General features: G+C 39.2%; 1 pseudogene; it reads left to right on the top strand.

Moving 5' to 3' along the window:
- LOC131190363 (zinc finger protein 345-like) lies at window positions 1-8791 on the top strand (annotated as a pseudogene).
- The last annotated feature ends 8508 nt before the right edge of the window (window positions 8792-17299 follow it).

Here is a 17299-nt window from a genome sequence, read left to right as displayed (position 1 = left end):
TGGAGGAGACGAGCCGAAGGAAAGAGGAACTTCCTCTTCCGGCTGACCTATGGGTGGGTGATGGCGTCGGCGGAGCCTCTGGTGCTGCTTGGAGGGTGGAAGCGTCTCCTGGGAGGTGAGTGGAGGGAAGGTCGGAGGAGAAGCCCGGAGCAAGTCGGGCCGTTTACGGCCTGGAAGCAGAACAAGGAGCAAGACTGGAAAAAAAAAAATCTGCGTTCCTGCTGTATATTCTTTCCCCAAATTTTGTTATCCTTTTGCTGCAGGATTTAAAACAGCTGCTTGTGATTTTCTGCTGGGAGAGTTAAAGAAATCTTGATATATTTTTTTCATATTGCTGAGCCACCCACCTCCCTCACCCTCCACGAATCACTTCGCTCCTTCTGATTTGATTGACACGATGTTTTCCTTGAGAGTGAGGAGTCTCATGGGCAGAAGGGATGCTTTTAAATCTTGGGTGGTGCTCATCCCCCATAAGGGTGGCTGAGTCCGGGGTCTTCTGGGCCTCTTTTTATGGCTGCCAGCCATGGTCACATGATGGGGTGGTGGTCAGCCTCCGCTCACCTAGCTAGTATCACTGGGCACCTCATTGGGGGCCCTTGTAGTTTCCCGACTAGGCCAAATTCCATAGTTTCTGTGGTTTAGAACAAGCATGCCTGTAATGCCCCGCAGCCCCACACTTATAACAGATCAATGGCTTCGCCAAGTTTTCAGCTGAAGCAGAATAGCCCAGTCCCCGATTCACTCGCCCTCCAATCAAGGGCGAACCACCCGTTGCTGTCCATGAGGCCATCATCTTGCTTAAATGGGATATTTGAGCTTGCATAGCATTCAGCAGGGCATAATCACCTCCTGTTTTCTGCACTCCTCCGCCTGGGAACAAGTTTGGTGGAGAATCGGCTGAGGCCTCTTTGGCTTCCTCCACCAAAGAATAAGCCAAAAAGCACCATTTCCGCTGTTTTCTCATATCATGCAATCATTTTTGAACAATAATGAAATTAACTCATTAATATGAATCTTACAGACAAAGAGAATGCCAAGAAGAGCCCTCTGGACAACAGAGAATGAGAAACAGCTTTAAAATGGAAAACAAACCATCGATCAAAATCTTCCACTTCCAATTCCATAAAAGGGAACTATAAGAATGAAGTTTTCAGCTGGAAAAAAATAAACAGGTTCTGGAACGGAAGGAAACACTACATGAGATGTCAAGGAGGATAATTTCTAAATAAAGAACACCTGGAAGTCAGTGGAAAGAAAAAGGTGTTGTGGATAGCCCAAACTGGTAGACATTGATGAAAACCTTTGTGGAAGGAAAGAGTAGCTTCAATCAAAGAACCACCAGGCAAGAGGCCAGAAACATTGTTGGCTTCCTCAAGAATCCAAGAATAGCAGTGTTGGAAAATCCCCCAGACTGCCTATTGTGAGAAAAACACAGATTGCAGATCGCATCTGATTGATGCATAAATCGAACCATCCCATGAAAAGCCAAACAGATGTTTCGGGTGCATCAGAAGCTTTTTTCAGAACAGGTCTCTCGTGATACGTGGAAGAACCAATGCTGAAGAGAAACTCTACCAATGCTCCCCCTCTGAAAAAAGATTTAGCATGCACACCAATCTGGCAATACACAAGAGGACTCACACTGAGGAGAAACCATATGAGTGTCTATATTGTGAGAAAAGTTACATTAAGAAGTCTTACCTATTGAAACACCAGAGGATTCACACAGGAGAGAAACCATATAAATGTCCAGATTGTAGGAAAAGGTTCAGTCGGAATTCCGACCTGGTGACACACAAGAGGACTCACACAGGAGAGAAACCTTATGAGTGTCTGTATTGTGGGAAAAGTTTCAGTCAGAATTCGAACCTGGTGATACACCAGAGGACTCACACAGGAGAGAAACCCTTTAAATGTCCTGATTGCGGGAAAGATTTCCATCAAACTTCCAACTTGGTGAAACACCAGAAGACTCACACAGGAGAAAAACCATATGAGTGTCCAGATTGTGGGAAAAGATTCAGTCAGAATTCTCATCTGATGTTACACCAGAGGACTCACACGGGAGAGAAACCATATGAGTGTCTGTATTGTGGGAAAAGGTTCAGTCAGACTTCCAACCTAGTGACACACCAGAGGATTCACACAGGAGAAAAACAGTATGAGTGCCCGTATTGTGGAAAAAATTTCTGTCGGAATTCCCAGCTGGTGGAACATCAGAGGACTCACACAGGTGAGAAACCATATGAGTGTCCAGATTGTGGGAAAAGTTTCTGTCGGAATTTCCAGCTGGTGGAACACCAGATGATTCACACAGGAGAGAAACCATACAAATGTCCTGATTGCGGGAAGGATTTCCATCGATATTCCGACTTGGTGAAACACAAGAGGACTCACACAGGAGAAAAACTGTATGAGTGTCCGGATTGTGGAAAAGATTTCAGTTGTAGGTCTAGCCTTATAAATCATGTAAGGTTACACATAGGAGAGTAACCATTCAAATGCCCAGAGTGGGGACAGTACAAAATTCCTCGCTTATCACAAATTAAATTCCACAGGAGGATGAATTTGTTCTGTTTAGAGGGATCTTGAATCTTGGTTTTTGTCACTTAGTAAAGCCTGGCTGAGAAATTAAAAAATATAATTTCTTGTGTGACTCTTTTTAGTCAAGCATGTCTTATTATTAAACATGAGGGAGGAGATCTGAGCTTCCTTAGTTTGGCCTGGTGCCATCGTTCCCTTCAACTGAGTCAAGGGGAACTGCCCTTGCTGGGTCAGAGAAAGCAAGTTTGGATTTCTGTTAGGTACGTTTCATGCCTTGAGTTATTTCTACTAATAATATATATATATATATGTATTAGCTTGTATATGGCAGCTGAATGTATGATGACTCCACATGGTTTACAGCAATAAAACCTTAATACAGAAACTGATCAACCCCATATATATTTCAAATGGCAAAATGCAAAGGCTTCATATTTGACATGTACTTGCCCTGCAAATACAGGGCATGTGTAAGAAGATTGATGGTATTCAGATGGTTTTGGAATAATGGCCTCCAGATATTATTAATTATTTTCATTTCTTTTTTAAAACTTGTAATCTTTCTTCTTGCGAGGAATTAAATAAAAGGAGTTAAATTGGAGAAGTTAACCTCCTCAGGATTAGCAGCCTAAAAATTTGATAAACCAATGTATTCAACAAACTTCATTTGCCTCAAGCAACTTGCAGAGGATTCATTCATTCATTCATTCATTCATTTCTTCTTCTGATTTATTTAAAACATTTAAGTAGCCACCCATGTTATAACAATCTCTGGCCGGTTCCCAATCAATAATTAACTTTAAAGCTGTATTAAAACCAAATGCATAAAAGCAAAAAAATGGTTTGAATTCACCTGGTGTGCAGTCCTCTCTTCTTATCCCAGTGCTGAAGGGAAAATATAGTTCTTGCTTTATGGATGACCAGGAGGATAAAGACCTGCCTGACCTCTAAGGGGTTAGAATGTCTCAGAAGCTGCAACAGACAAGGCTCCCTTCCCAGCTCCTATCAGATGGCAATATTGAAGGCAAGAGGCCAGGAGCATGCCCATCCTATCTGACCTGGAAGAACAGATAGATGCAAAAATAAAGGTGAGAAAATAATGACAGGTGTTCTGTTGGCTCAGTGGTTAGAATGCAGTATTGCCAGGTGACTCTGCCCACAGCATGGAATCTGGTACTGACATACCTCGAGCTTGACTCAACCTTCCGTCATTTGGAGATCAGTAAAATGAGGACCCAGATTGTTGGGGACAATACGCTGATGCTGTAAACTGAGTGTGGTACAAAACACAGTGGGGTGGTATATATGTCTGATTGCTATTACTGTAATTCCACCTTAAAGAACTGAATCTAGTACGGTTCGCACCACAAAGATGTTAACACGGGTAGCCTAGGGGCTTCCATTACTGTGTGCGCTGCTGCCTTCGGGACCAGTTGAGTCTTCTAGTGGTCCAGTGCAGAGATTCAAACAGGAGGTGACCCAGGCAAGAGTGCAATGCATCACCGGTCCAGGAAAGGGCACAATTGGCACACAAGATGAATCTGTTGAAAGCCCCTCCCCAAGCAGGACTTGTGAGTCCAGGAGCACCTCCAGTTTCTGTACCAGCTCAGCGATCACATGACCCCAGAACACTGCAACTGTCACAAAGACTCGTGAATTGCCCGGAGTTTGAATTTTCATCATGTTACAATGCTGCAGTGGCCTTTTAAGTGTGCAAAATGGTCATGTCCCTTTTTTCAATAACCTTGTCACTTCAAATGGTCACTAAATGAAGTAAATAAAGGACAACTTGTAGATAATTGGATATCACAGGAAGGATGGCCTCCCCTAGCAATTCCATGTAGGTGATAAACCAGGTTGCTTACTGAGGGTAATCCCGGCAGTTCCAGCTGCAAGAATTGCAGAGGGAAAAATAATATTTCCTATCTTTCTTTGGAAGCAATGTGGGTGGGCGCTTCCAAGGTTTTGTCTCATATTTTGTTCTTCTATTAATGGAAGATGAAGCTGACAATTATTTTAAGACTGCACATACAAACAAGACCTTTTTCAATTTTTATGATGCAGTACCTGGTAATCTTGTGAAGGTAAGGAGGGTCAAGCTTCTCTCTTCAAGCTTCCCTCCGTCGCAAATATAGTTTTGAATAGGAGAGAATAAAATTCTTTACTGGCCAAGTGTGACTGGACACACAAGGAATTTGTCTTGGTGCAGATGCTCTCAGTGTACGTAAAAGAAAAGAACATCAAAAATCATAAGGTACAACACTTAATGATAGTCATCAGGTACAAATAAGCAATCAAAGGGATTTGATTTTGGAGCGTTATCCTGCACTCCCAAAGAGAGAACTGGCTAGGATAGTCTTCACAAGGGATGTTGTTTTCTGTCCCTGCCTGATGGCGCATTGTGTTCCCGCCACAGATGCTTTCCCATGGTTTGGTTCCTGCAAAAAAAGCTCCTGGCTCAGTTGGAGTGAGGATGAGGGCCTCCCTACCAGACCCCAAACGACAGACTAGGGCTAGAGCCTTCCATTCAACAGCTACTCTATTATAGCTTCAATCATTTGCCAAGGCAGGTTTCGAGGCTTTCTCATGCACACACACACACACCAGGCTAAAAACTGGATGCAACAATCTCCAGCAGCCCCCAAGGGAGGTTCACTTTCAGGTTGGCTGTTATACATCACCCACCCACCCACTTTGGACCCTTTCCTTTGGTTTAGTTGGAGCAAGAGGGACAGTGAGTGAACTCTTGGGAGACCTGAAAGAAAAGCTTTAGGATAGACTGTCAGGGAAGAAAGCTATTCCTGGGCTCGGTGGGAGTCAAATAACACCTGATGGCACAGATGGAACCACGGAATCCATGAAAGTTTCAGGGTAGAGATAGGACGAGGGTGATTTTCAACCTTCTGTCGCTAGATGGCGCTCTACAAAGCAGCAACACTCGCACCTAGAGAGCAGTGAATAGACTACAGCAGCGGCATCGCTACAGGAACAAATTGGAACGATAGAGTACTATATTGCTAGAGAGGAGGAGAGGACGTTCCTTTTCCGGCTCACCCAGTGCCGGATAATGGCGTCAGCGGAGCCTCTTGTGCTGCTTGGAGGATGGAAGCGGCTCCTGGGAGGTGAGTGGAGGGAAGGTCGGAGGACAAGCCGGGAGCAAGCCGGGTCCTTTGGGTTCCTTCACGGCCTGGAAGCAGCGAAGGGACAAGAATGGAATATCTGGGCTGCTGCTGCTGCTGCATCTTCTTTCTCTCCCCAAATTTTGTTATCCTTTTGCTGCATGATTTAAAACAGCTGCTTGTGATTTTCTGCAGGGAGATTTAAAAAGTATTCCCCCCCCCCCATATTTCTTCTCTCCCTCGGGCTTCCCGTAACACTTGATTCCTTGTGATGTTATTGACATGTTGTTTTCCTGGCATAGGACTTGGGCACCATCTCATCTATTAGTGTCCCCCACCTTAGATCAAACAAATTGAGCAAATCCACTCCTGAAACATTTTTAAGAGTGAAATACCCCAAAAGTCATATATTTATAGATTTGTATGACTGCATATACGTTTATCTGTATAAAAATCAGTATTTTCAGGTATTTTTTAAAATAACGATTGCAATTATAATAATTTCTGATTAACCCAATCCAACAAGAGGCTTTCATGATTTGAAATATGAGTGCATTTTTCAACTTGGATTTTTCTAGTCTATGTGCCTAATAATGAAATAATGAATGAAATGATTAATGAAAGTTATAGGTTAAGCTAGCATTTTGATAGTTTCTTTTTTCATACTAATATGTGGATGTTTTTGCTGTTTTCCCAGGATCTGCAGCCATTTTTTAAACAATAATGAAACGAATTAATAGGAAACTTACAGACGTCAAGAAGAGCCATCTGGAAACATAACATAAGGGATCAGAAATATTTTTGCCCCCCCTCATGAATCTAAGAATATCAGTTTGGAAAAAATTCACTGATTGCCTATTTTGGGAAAAACACGGATTGCAGATCACAGCTGATTATGCACAAGTTGATCCACTCTTCAAAAACCCATACAAATGTTTGGAGTGTGGCAAAAGCTTTACTCAGAACAGGATTCCTGTGATTTATGGAACAGCCAATGTGGGAGGAATAGCTCTACCGGTGCTTCCAATGTGACAAAAGATTTAGCATGTAAACGAATTTCGTGAGACACAAGGAGACTGACAGTGGAGAAAATCTCTTTTTTTTAATTTGCATTTATATCCTGCCCTTCTCTGAAGACTCAGGGTGGCTTACACTATGTCAAGCAATAGTCTTCATCCATTTGTATATTATATACAAAGTCAACTTATTGCCCCCAACAATCTGGGTCTTCATTTTACCTACCTTATAAAGGATGGAAGGCTGAGTCAACCTTGGGCCTGGTGGGACTTGAACCTGCAGTAATTGCAAGCAGCTGCTGTTAATAACAGACTATTTTTACCAGTCTGAGCCACCAAAGGCCCTCTTTGTCCGGATTGTGTAAAAAGTTTTACTTGGAATTCTGACTGCTTATATTCCAGACAGAGAAACCATATGAGATGACATGAGATTATGACAAAATGTTCAGTCAGAATTCTACAGTGAGGATACCTAAGATAACCCACACGGGAGAGAAACCGTACGAGTGTCTGGATTGTGGGGGAAAATTTAGTCAGAATTCAAAGCTGGTGAAACACCAGAGGACTCACACAGGAGAGAAATCATGTGAATGTCTCTATTGTGGGAAAAGTTTCAGTAAGAATTGGAACCTGTTGGTACACCAGAGGATTCACACGGGAGAAAAACCATATGAGTGTTTGGATTGTGGGAAAAGTTTCAATCACAAATCCCACTTGGTGAAACACCAGACGACGCACACAGGAGAGAAACTGTATTGTTCAGATTGTGGGAAAGGTTTTAGTTGCAATTCTGACCTGGTGGTACACCAGAGGACTCACACAGGAGAAAAACCGTATGAGTGCCCAGAATGTGGGAAACGTTTCAGTCGGAATTCCAACCTTGTGGAACACCAGAGGACTCACACAGGAGAGAAACCATATCAGTGTCCAGATTGTGGTGAATGTTTCAAGCGTAATTCCAAGCTGGTAATACACCAGAGGACTCACACAGGAGAAAAACCGTATGAGTGCCCTGAATGTGGGAAAAGTTTCAGTCGGAATTCCAACCTCGTGGAACACCAGAGGACTCACACAGGAGAGAAACCATATGAGTGTCCAGATTGTGGGAAAAGTTTCAAGCGTAATTCCAAGCTAGTGATACACCAAAGGACTCACACAGGAGAGAAACCATATGAGTGTCCAGATTGTGGGAAAAGTTTCAATCAAAATTCCAAGCTGGTAAAACACAAGAAGACTCACACTGGAGAAAAACCATATGAGTGTTTCGATTGTGGGAAAGGTTTCAGTGAGAATTACTATCTGGTGATTCACCAGAGAATTCACACAGGAGAGAAACCATATAAGTGTCCTGATTGCGGGAAAGGTTTCCATCGAAATTCCGACTTGGTGATACACAAGAGGACTCACACAGGAGAAAAACCATTTGAGTGTCCAGATTGTAAGAAAATTTTCAGTCTGAATTCCAACCTTGTGGTGCATCAGAGGATTCACACAGGAGAGAAACCATATAAGTGTCCTGATTGCAGGAAAGGTTTCTATCAAAATTCCGACTTGATGAAACACAAGAGGACACACACAGGAGAAAAACCGTACGAGTGTCCTGATTGTGGGAAAGATTTCAGATATAGGTCTAGCCTTATAAATCATGTTAGGGTGCACATAGGGGAGTAACCATTCAAATGCCCAGTTTGTGGAAAATGTTTTGCACAAAATTCCTCCCTTATCACAGAAAAAATTCCACATGAGGATAAATTTGATCTGTTTAGAGGAATTTGGAGTTTCATTCCTTATCTCTTACTGAAAGCCCAGCTGAGACATTGATAATTTAATTTCTTGTGTGATTCTTTTTAGTGAAGCATATCTTATTAAATATGAGGGAGATCTGAGCTTCCTTAGTTTGGCCCAGTGCCATCGCTCCCTTCCACGGAATCAAGGGGAACTGCCAATACTGGGCCAAAGAAAACGAGTTTGTTTCTCTATTCAGTATGTTAGTTGCCTTGCGTCATTTCTACATATAATATAGGCATGTATGTATTTTTACTTAGCATCTTTCTTTTTTGTATACGTGTTTATTTTATTTTATAGTACATAAAAATTCCACCTTCAATTGAACAGTGTGTTGTCTGCGTACAAATAGTTTTACGAATTAATATTCAAAATAGAATGAGACTATTGCATTACACAATGTAAGCCGCCCTGAGTCTTCGGAGAAGGGCGGGATATAAATTCAAATAAAAAAAAAAAGTTTACAACAATATTGATCACATTTATATCAATATATATTAGTACCAAGAATAGTCATACTATTTGTTTAACCAATTTAGTCCATTTTCCTTGTATCATTGATCCTTTCATATATTTCTGTTTCTAGCTCCTGTTTTTGTGCGCTAGCCATTGATAAAATAAGTCCCAAGTCAAGAAATATTCCATTTCTTTCTTTCTCTTAATTGTAAGTGTTAGCTTGTCCCTTTCTGCACATTCTAATATTTTTCTAGTCACGTCTTCATCTGTTGAGATCTTTTTACTTTTCCACTGTTGTGCAAATACTACTTTCGCTGCCGTTAATACATGTAAAATCAGATATACATTCCCTTTATTATACTTCTCTGGTAAAATGCCCAACAAAAATGTCTCTGATTTCAAGTCTATATGTTATTTTATCATTTTTTCCAACCATGAATGTATTTTAGTCCAATATTTTTTTCCTTTTTGACATGTCCACCAAATATGATAGTATGAACAGGTGTCTGATGACATTTCCAACATTTTGCTAATCTTGAGGGCAGAAAATGCCATCTATAAAACCTTTTATAACAATTTTCTCTGCATGCAGTAGACATTGTTAATAGTTTCTATCCCATAATTTCTGCCATTGGTCTAACTCAGTTGATTGGCTAAAATTCTTAGTCCATACTATCATTGTCTCTTTTACTTGTTCATCTTCCATTTTAATACTTAACAAATAGGTATATAATTTTCTTTATTAATTTTTCATCTGTCCCAGTTAATATCTGATCTAAATCTGTTAATTCTTTACCTAAACCATACATTTTAACATCCTTTTCATATCTAGATTCTATTTGCACATATGACCACCATGTTATCTCAAATTCCTTGATCACTCATTTCCTGTTTAGTGTTAAGTTGCCCTTTTCATTTAAAATTCCTTTATATCTGGTATCTATATACAATTTCCAATCTGGTAAGCCAAAAGCACCCCTACTTTTAGAATCTTGCAATATTTTCAAACTTATCCTTGCTTTTTTTCCCCTTGCCAGATATATTTTAATATTGTTTTATTTAATTCTTTAAACTATTTTTTCCAGCTTTATTGGTATTGTTTGAAATAAATATAATAATCTTGGCAAAATATTCATTTTTTAGTGGCTACTCTTCCCATCAATGATAATTGTAAATTTTTCCATTTCTATAAATACATTTTAATTTTTTGCTCCAGTTTATAATAGTTGTCTTTAATAGTTATACAGCATGCCATTAATTGAATTCCTAAGTATTTAAGTTTCTTGACTATCTGTATACCTTATTTCCGCCTTAGTTCTTTTTTCTGAGTGTCTGTGAGATTTTTAATTATTATTTTCCTCTTATCTTTATTTTTAGTCCTGCTACTTCACCATATTCTTCTATTTTCCTAATTAGCTTAAGTTTGTTTTCTTGTGGCTCTTCCAGGATAAAAACCAAGTCATCTGCAAATGCCTGTAATTTATATTGTTCCTTTTTCATGTCCATACCTTTAATTTCTTTATCTTGCCTAATACTTCTGTTTAACACTTCCAATGTGTTAAACTAAATAGTAAAGGAGATAATGGGCATCGTTGTCTTGTGCTCTTTTTTATATTAAAATTCTCTGTCGTATCTCCATTTACCATCATCTTTGCTGCTAGTTTATGGTATGTTGCCTTTATCATGTAAATAATTCTCACATTGTGTTCCCCCCACGGATGCTTTTGTTTGGTTTAGTTCCTGCAAAAACAATCCTGGCTGAGTGGGAGGTTCACTTTCAGGTTCACTGTTATATGTCATTTCCCACCCCCCTCCCTCTTTCCTTTGGTTTAGTTGAAGAAAGCCAGACAACGAGTGAACTCTTGGGAGACCTGAAAGAGAAGGTTTAGCATAGACTGTCATGGACGAAGGCTATTCCTCCTGTCCTCGGTGGGAGTGAATTAACACTTGATGGCACAGAAGGAACCACGGAATCCATGAAAACCTGTTGCAAACGCATTAGGGTAGAGATAGGACGAGGGTGATTTTCAACCTTGTGTCGCTAGATGGCGCTGAAATAACGAACAACACTCATACCTAGAAAGCAGAGACTAGAGTACAGTACTGACGTTGCTAGTCGGAACAAGTTGAAACGATAGAGTATTGGATTGCTAGAGGGGAGGAAGAGAGGACGTTCCTCTTCCGGTTCACCCACGGGAGAAGGATGGCGTCGGCGGAGCCTCTTGTGCTGCTTGGAGGGTGGAAGCGGCTCCTGGGAGGTGAGTGGAGGGAAGGTCGGAGGAGAAGCCGGGAGCAAGTTTGGCTTCCTCCACGGCCTGGAAGCAGAGAAAGCAACGAGGGTGAAGCATGTGGGCTGCTGCTGTATCTTCTTTCTCTCCCCAAATGATGCTCTCCTTTTGCTGCATGATTTAAAATTGCTGCCTGTGATTTTACCAATGGGGGATTTGGGAGATTTAAAAAGTCTTTTATTTCATGTTTCTTATCTCCCTCGGTCTTCGTGTAACCTTTGATTCCTTGTGATGTTATTGGCTTTCCTGCCAAGCGAAGAGTTTGATGGGCAAAACGGAGGCTTTAAAACTTGGATAGGATTTGGGCACCATCTCATCTGTTAGTGTCCCCCACCTTTCTTAAATTAGATCAAACAAATTGAGCAAATCCACTCCTGAAACATTTTTAAGGGTGAAATAACAAAAAAAAATATCTAAATTCATATCTTTTTAGATTTGTAGGAGTGCATATGCGTCTATCTGTATAAAAATCAGTATTTTCAAGTATTTTTTGTAACAACAGTTTGCAATTATAATAATTTCTGATTAACCCAAGCCAACAAGAGACTCATGATTTGAAACATGAGTGGATTTTTCAATTTGGATTTTTCTAATCTTCTATGTGCCTAATAATGAAATAATGAATGAAATGATTAATGAAAGTTAGAGGTTAAGCTAGCATTTTGATAGTTTCCTTTTTCATACTAATATTTGGATTTTTGTTTGCTGTTTTCCCAGGATCTGCAGTCATTTTTTAAACAATAATGAAACTAACCCAATAATAGAATCTTACAGTCAAAGTGGATGTCAAGAAGAGCCGTCTGGACAACCGAGAACGAGAAGCAGCATTAAAATGCAAAACAAACCATCAATCAAAATCTTTTCCACTTCCAGAAAGTGTTAAAACTCTTCTGTTTGCTCAGCAGTTGGAGGGAGACAAAGGAGAGAATAACAGGAACAAGGTTTTCAAGTGAAAAAAATAAATTTTGTGGAACTCAAGAAAATATTGCATGAAAAATTAAAAAGATATAATTACCAAATTCAGAATATGTGGAAATAGATGGACATCAGTGGAAAGGAAAAGGTCCCTTGGATAGCGAAAGGCATTAATGAAAGCCACTGAGGAAGGAAAGAGTGTCTTGAATTAAGGCATCCACCACATAAGGGATCAGAAATATTTCTGGGCCCCTCATGAATCTAAAAATATCAGTGTTGGAAAAACCTCATTGACTGCCTATTTTGGGAAAAACACAGATTGCAGATCACAGCTGATTATGCACAAGAGGATCCATTCCCCGACAACCCATACAAATGTTTGGAGTGTGGCAAAAGCTTTACTCAGAACAGGATTCCTGTGATTTATGGAACAGCCAATGCGGGAGGAATAGCTCTACTGGTGCTTCCAATGTGACAAAAGATTTAGCATGTAAACGAATTTCATGAGGCACAAGGAGACTGACAGTGGAGAAAATCTCTTTGAATGTCCGGATTGTGTGAAAAGTTTTACTTGGAATTCTGACCTGCTTATATTCCAGACAAAGAAACCAGTTGAGATAAGATGAGATGAGATTATGACAAAAATGTTAAGTCAGAATTCTACAGTGAAGATACCCAAGATAACTCACACAGGAGAGAAATCATATGAGTGTCTGGATTGTGGGAAAAAATTTAGTCAGAATTCGAAGCTGATGAAACATCAGAGGACTCACACAGAAGAGACACCATATGAATGTCTGTATTGTGGGAAACGTTTCGGTAAGAATTCTAGCCTGGTGATACACCAGAGGATTCACACGGGAGAAAAACCGTATGAATGTCTATATTGTGGGAAAAGTTTCAGTAAGAATTGGAACCTGTTGGTACACCAGAGGATTCACACAGGAGAAAAACCATATGAGTGTCTGGATTGTGGGAAAAGTTTCAATCACAAATCCCACCTGGTGAAACACCAGACGACGCACACAGGAGAGAAACACTATTGTTCAGATTGTGGGAAAGGTTTTAGTTGCAATTCTGACCTGGTGGTACACCAGAGGACTCACACTGGAGAAAAACCATATGAGTGCCCTGAGTGTGGGAAAAGTTTCACTAGGAATTCCAATCTTGTGGAACACCAGAGGACTCACACAGGGGAGAAACCATATGAGTGTCCAGATTGTGGGAAACATTTCAAACGTAATTCCAAACTGGTGATACACCAGAGGACTCACACAGGAGAGAAACCATATAAGTGTCAAGATTGTGGGAAAAGTTTCAGTCAAAATTCCAAGCTGGTAAAACACAAGAGGACTCACACTGGAGAAAAACCATATGAGTGTCTCGATTGTGGGAAAAGTTTTAGTGAGAAGTACTATCTGGTGATTCACCAGAGGATTCACACAGGAGAGAAACCATATAAGTGTCCTGATTGCGGGAAAGGTTTCCATCAAAATTCCGACTTGGTGATACACAAGAGGACTCACACAGGAGAAAAACCATTTGAGTGTCCGGATTGTAAGAAAAGATTCAATCTGAATTATAACCTTGTGGTGCATCAGAGGATTCACACAGGAGAGAAACCATATAAGTGTCCTGATTGTGGGAAAGGTTTCTATCAAAATTCCGACTTGATGAAACACAAGAGGACACACACAGGAGAAAAACCGTATGAGTGTCCTGATTGTGGGAAAGATTTCAGATATAGGTCTAGCCTTATAAATCATGTTAGGGTACACATAGCGGAGTAACCATTCAAATGCCCAATTTGTGGAAAATGTTTTGCAGAAAACTCCTCCCTTATCACAGAAGAAATTCCACATGAGGATAAATTTGATCTGTTTAGAGGAATTTGGAGTTTCATTCCTTATCTCTTACTAAAAGCCCAGCTGAGACATTGATAATTTAATTTCTTGTGTGATTCTTTTTAGTGAAGCATATCTTCTTATTAAACATTAGGGAGATCTGAGCCAAGGGGAATTGCCATTTCTGGGCAGAGAAAGCGAGTTTGTTTCTCTATTCAGTATGTTAGTTGCCTTGAGTTATTTCAACATATAAGATAGGGGGATATAAACATGTATGTATTTTTACTTAGCATCTTTCTTTTTTGTATAAGTGTTTATTTTATAGTATATAAAAATTCCACCTTCAATTGAACAGTGTGTTGTCTGCGTACAAATCATTTTATGAATTAATATTCAAAATGTTGACAACAATATTGATCGCATTTATATCAATATATATTAATACCAAGAATAGTCATACTATTTGTTTAACCAATTTAACCCATTTTCCTTGTATCACTGATCCTTTCATATATTTCCCTATTTCTAGCTCCTGTTTCTGGGCGCTAGCCATTAATAAAATAAGTCTCAAGTCAAGAAATATTCCATTTCTCTTTTTCCCTTAATTGTAAGTGTTAGCTTGTCCCTTTCTGCACATTCTAATATTTTTCTAATCACGTCTTCATCTGTTGAGATCTTTTTACTTTTCCACTGTTGTGCAAATACTACTTTCGCTGCCGTTAATACATGTAAAATCAGATATACATTCCCTTTATTATACTTCTCTGGTAAAATGCCCAACAAAAATGTCTCTGATTTCAAGTCTATATGTTATTTTATCATTTTTTCCAACCATGTGTGTATTTTAGTCCAATATTTTTTTCCTTTTTGACATGTCCACCAAATATGATAGTATGAACAGGTGTCTGATGACATTTCCAACATTTTGCTAATCTTGAGGGCAGAAAATGCCATCTATAAAACCTTTTATAACAATTTTCTCTGCATGCAGTAGACATTGTTAATAGTTTCTATCCCATAATTTCTGCCATTGGTCTTACTCAGTTGATTGGCCAAAATTCTTAGCCCATACTATCATTGTCTCTTTTACTTGTTCATCTTCCATTTTAATACTTAACAAATAGGTATATACTTTTCTTTATTAATTTTTCATCTGTCCCAGTTAATATCTGATCTAAATCTGTTAATTCTTTACTTAAACCATACGTTTTAACATCCTTTTCATATCTAGATTCTATTTGCACATATGACCACCATGTTTTCTCAATCCCTTGATCACTCATTTCCTGTTTAGTGTTAAGTTGCCCTTTTTCATTTAAAATGCCTTATATCTGGTATTTATATACAATTCCTACAAGGGTAGGCCAAAACCACCCCTACTTTTAGAATCTTGCAACATTTTCAAACTTATCCTTGCTTTTTTTCCCTTGCCAGATATGTTTTAATATTGTTTTATTTAATTCTTTAAACTATTTTTTCCAGCTTTATTGGTATTGTTTGAAATAAATATAATAATCTTGGCAAAATATTCATTTTTATAGTGGCTACTCTTCCCATCAATGATAATTGTAAATTTTTCCATTTGTCTAAATCCGTTTTAATTTGTTGCTCCAATTTATAATATTTATCTTCTTTAATTGTTACACATCTTGCCGTTAATTGAATTCCTAAGTATTTCTTGACTATCTGTATATCTATTTTTTCGCCTTAGATCTTTTTTCTGAGTGTCTGTGACATTTTTAACTATTATTTTACTTTTTGCTTTATTTATTTTTAGTTCTGCTACTTCACTATATTCTTCTATTTTCCTAATTAGCTTAAGTTTGTTTTCTTGTGGGTCTTCCAGGATAAAAACCAAGTCATCTGCAAATGTCTGTAATTTATATTGTCCTTTTTCATGTCCATACCTTTAATTTCTTTATCTTGCCTAATATTTCTGTTTAACACTTCCAATGTCAATATAAATAGTAAAGAAGATAATGGGCATCGTTGTCTTGTGCCTTTTTTTATATTAAAATTCTGTCGTATCTCCATTTATCATCATCTTTGCTGTTTGTTTATGGTATGTTGCCTTTATCATGTAAATAATTGTCACATTGTGGGGGGCACATTGTGTTCCCCCCACTGATGCTTTTCCTTGGTTTAGCAGAATCACATCAGATACCTGTACAATTAGCACAGGGGGCCCCCAAGGCTGTGTGCTCTCCCCACTTCTCTTCTCTCTGTATACCAATGACTGCATCTCTAACGATCCATCTGTTAAACTACTGAAGTTCGCAGATGACACAACAGTGATCGGTCTCATTCAAGACAATGATAAATCCGCATACAGACGGGAGGTTGAACGACTAGCCTTGTGGTGTGACTGAAAGAAGCTGGAACTGAACACTCAAAACTGTAGAAATGGTGGTAGACTTTAGGAGAAACCTTTCTGTACTTCCACCTCTCACAATACGAGACAACACAGTATCAACAGTCGAAACCTTCATATTTCTAGGTTCTACCGTATCGCAAGATCTAAAATGGACAGCTAACATCAAAAACGTCATCAGAAAAGCACAACAAAGAATGTTCTTTCTGCACCAACTCGGAAAGCTCAAACTGCCCAAGGAGCTGGTGATCCAGTTCTACAGAGGCATTATTGAGTCTGTCATCTGCACCTCTATAACTGTCTGGTTTGGTTCTGCAACCCAACAAGGCAGACACAGACTTCAGAGGATAATTAGAACTGCAGAAAAAACAATGGCTACCAACCTTTCTTCCATTGAGGATCTGTATACTGCACGAATCAAAAAGGGGTGTGAAAATATTTGCAGATCCCTCGCATCCTGGACATAAACTGTTTCAACTCCTACCATCAAAACGACGCTATAGAGCATTGCACACCAGAACAACTAGACACAAGAACAGTTTTTTCTCGAAGGCCATCACTCTGCTAAACAATTCCATCAACACTGTCAAACTATTTACTAAGTCTGCACTACTATTAATCTTCTCATCGTTCTCATCACCCATCTCCTTCTACTTATGACTGTAACTTTGTTGCTTATATCCTTACGATTTATATTTTAATTGATTGTTTCCTGATTGCTTATTTGTAGCCTATGACTGTCATTGTATCAGTAAGTATTAAATTTGTACCCTATGGCTATCATTAAGTGTTATAAGTGTTGTACCTTGATGAAGGTATCTTCTTTTATGTACACTGAGAGTGGATGCACCAAGACAAATTCCTTGTATGTCCAGTCACACTTGGCCAATAAATAATTTTATTCTATTCTATTCTAGTTCCTGAAAATAAAGTCCTGGCTGAGTGGGAGGTTCACTTTCAG

Source organism: Ahaetulla prasina, chromosome 2 (assembly GCF_028640845.1).
Source record: "Ahaetulla prasina isolate Xishuangbanna chromosome 2, ASM2864084v1, whole genome shotgun sequence".
NCBI classification, from domain to species: domain Eukaryota; kingdom Metazoa; phylum Chordata; class Lepidosauria; order Squamata; family Colubridae; genus Ahaetulla; species Ahaetulla prasina.
This window is presented reverse-complemented; position numbering and strand designations above follow the sequence as displayed.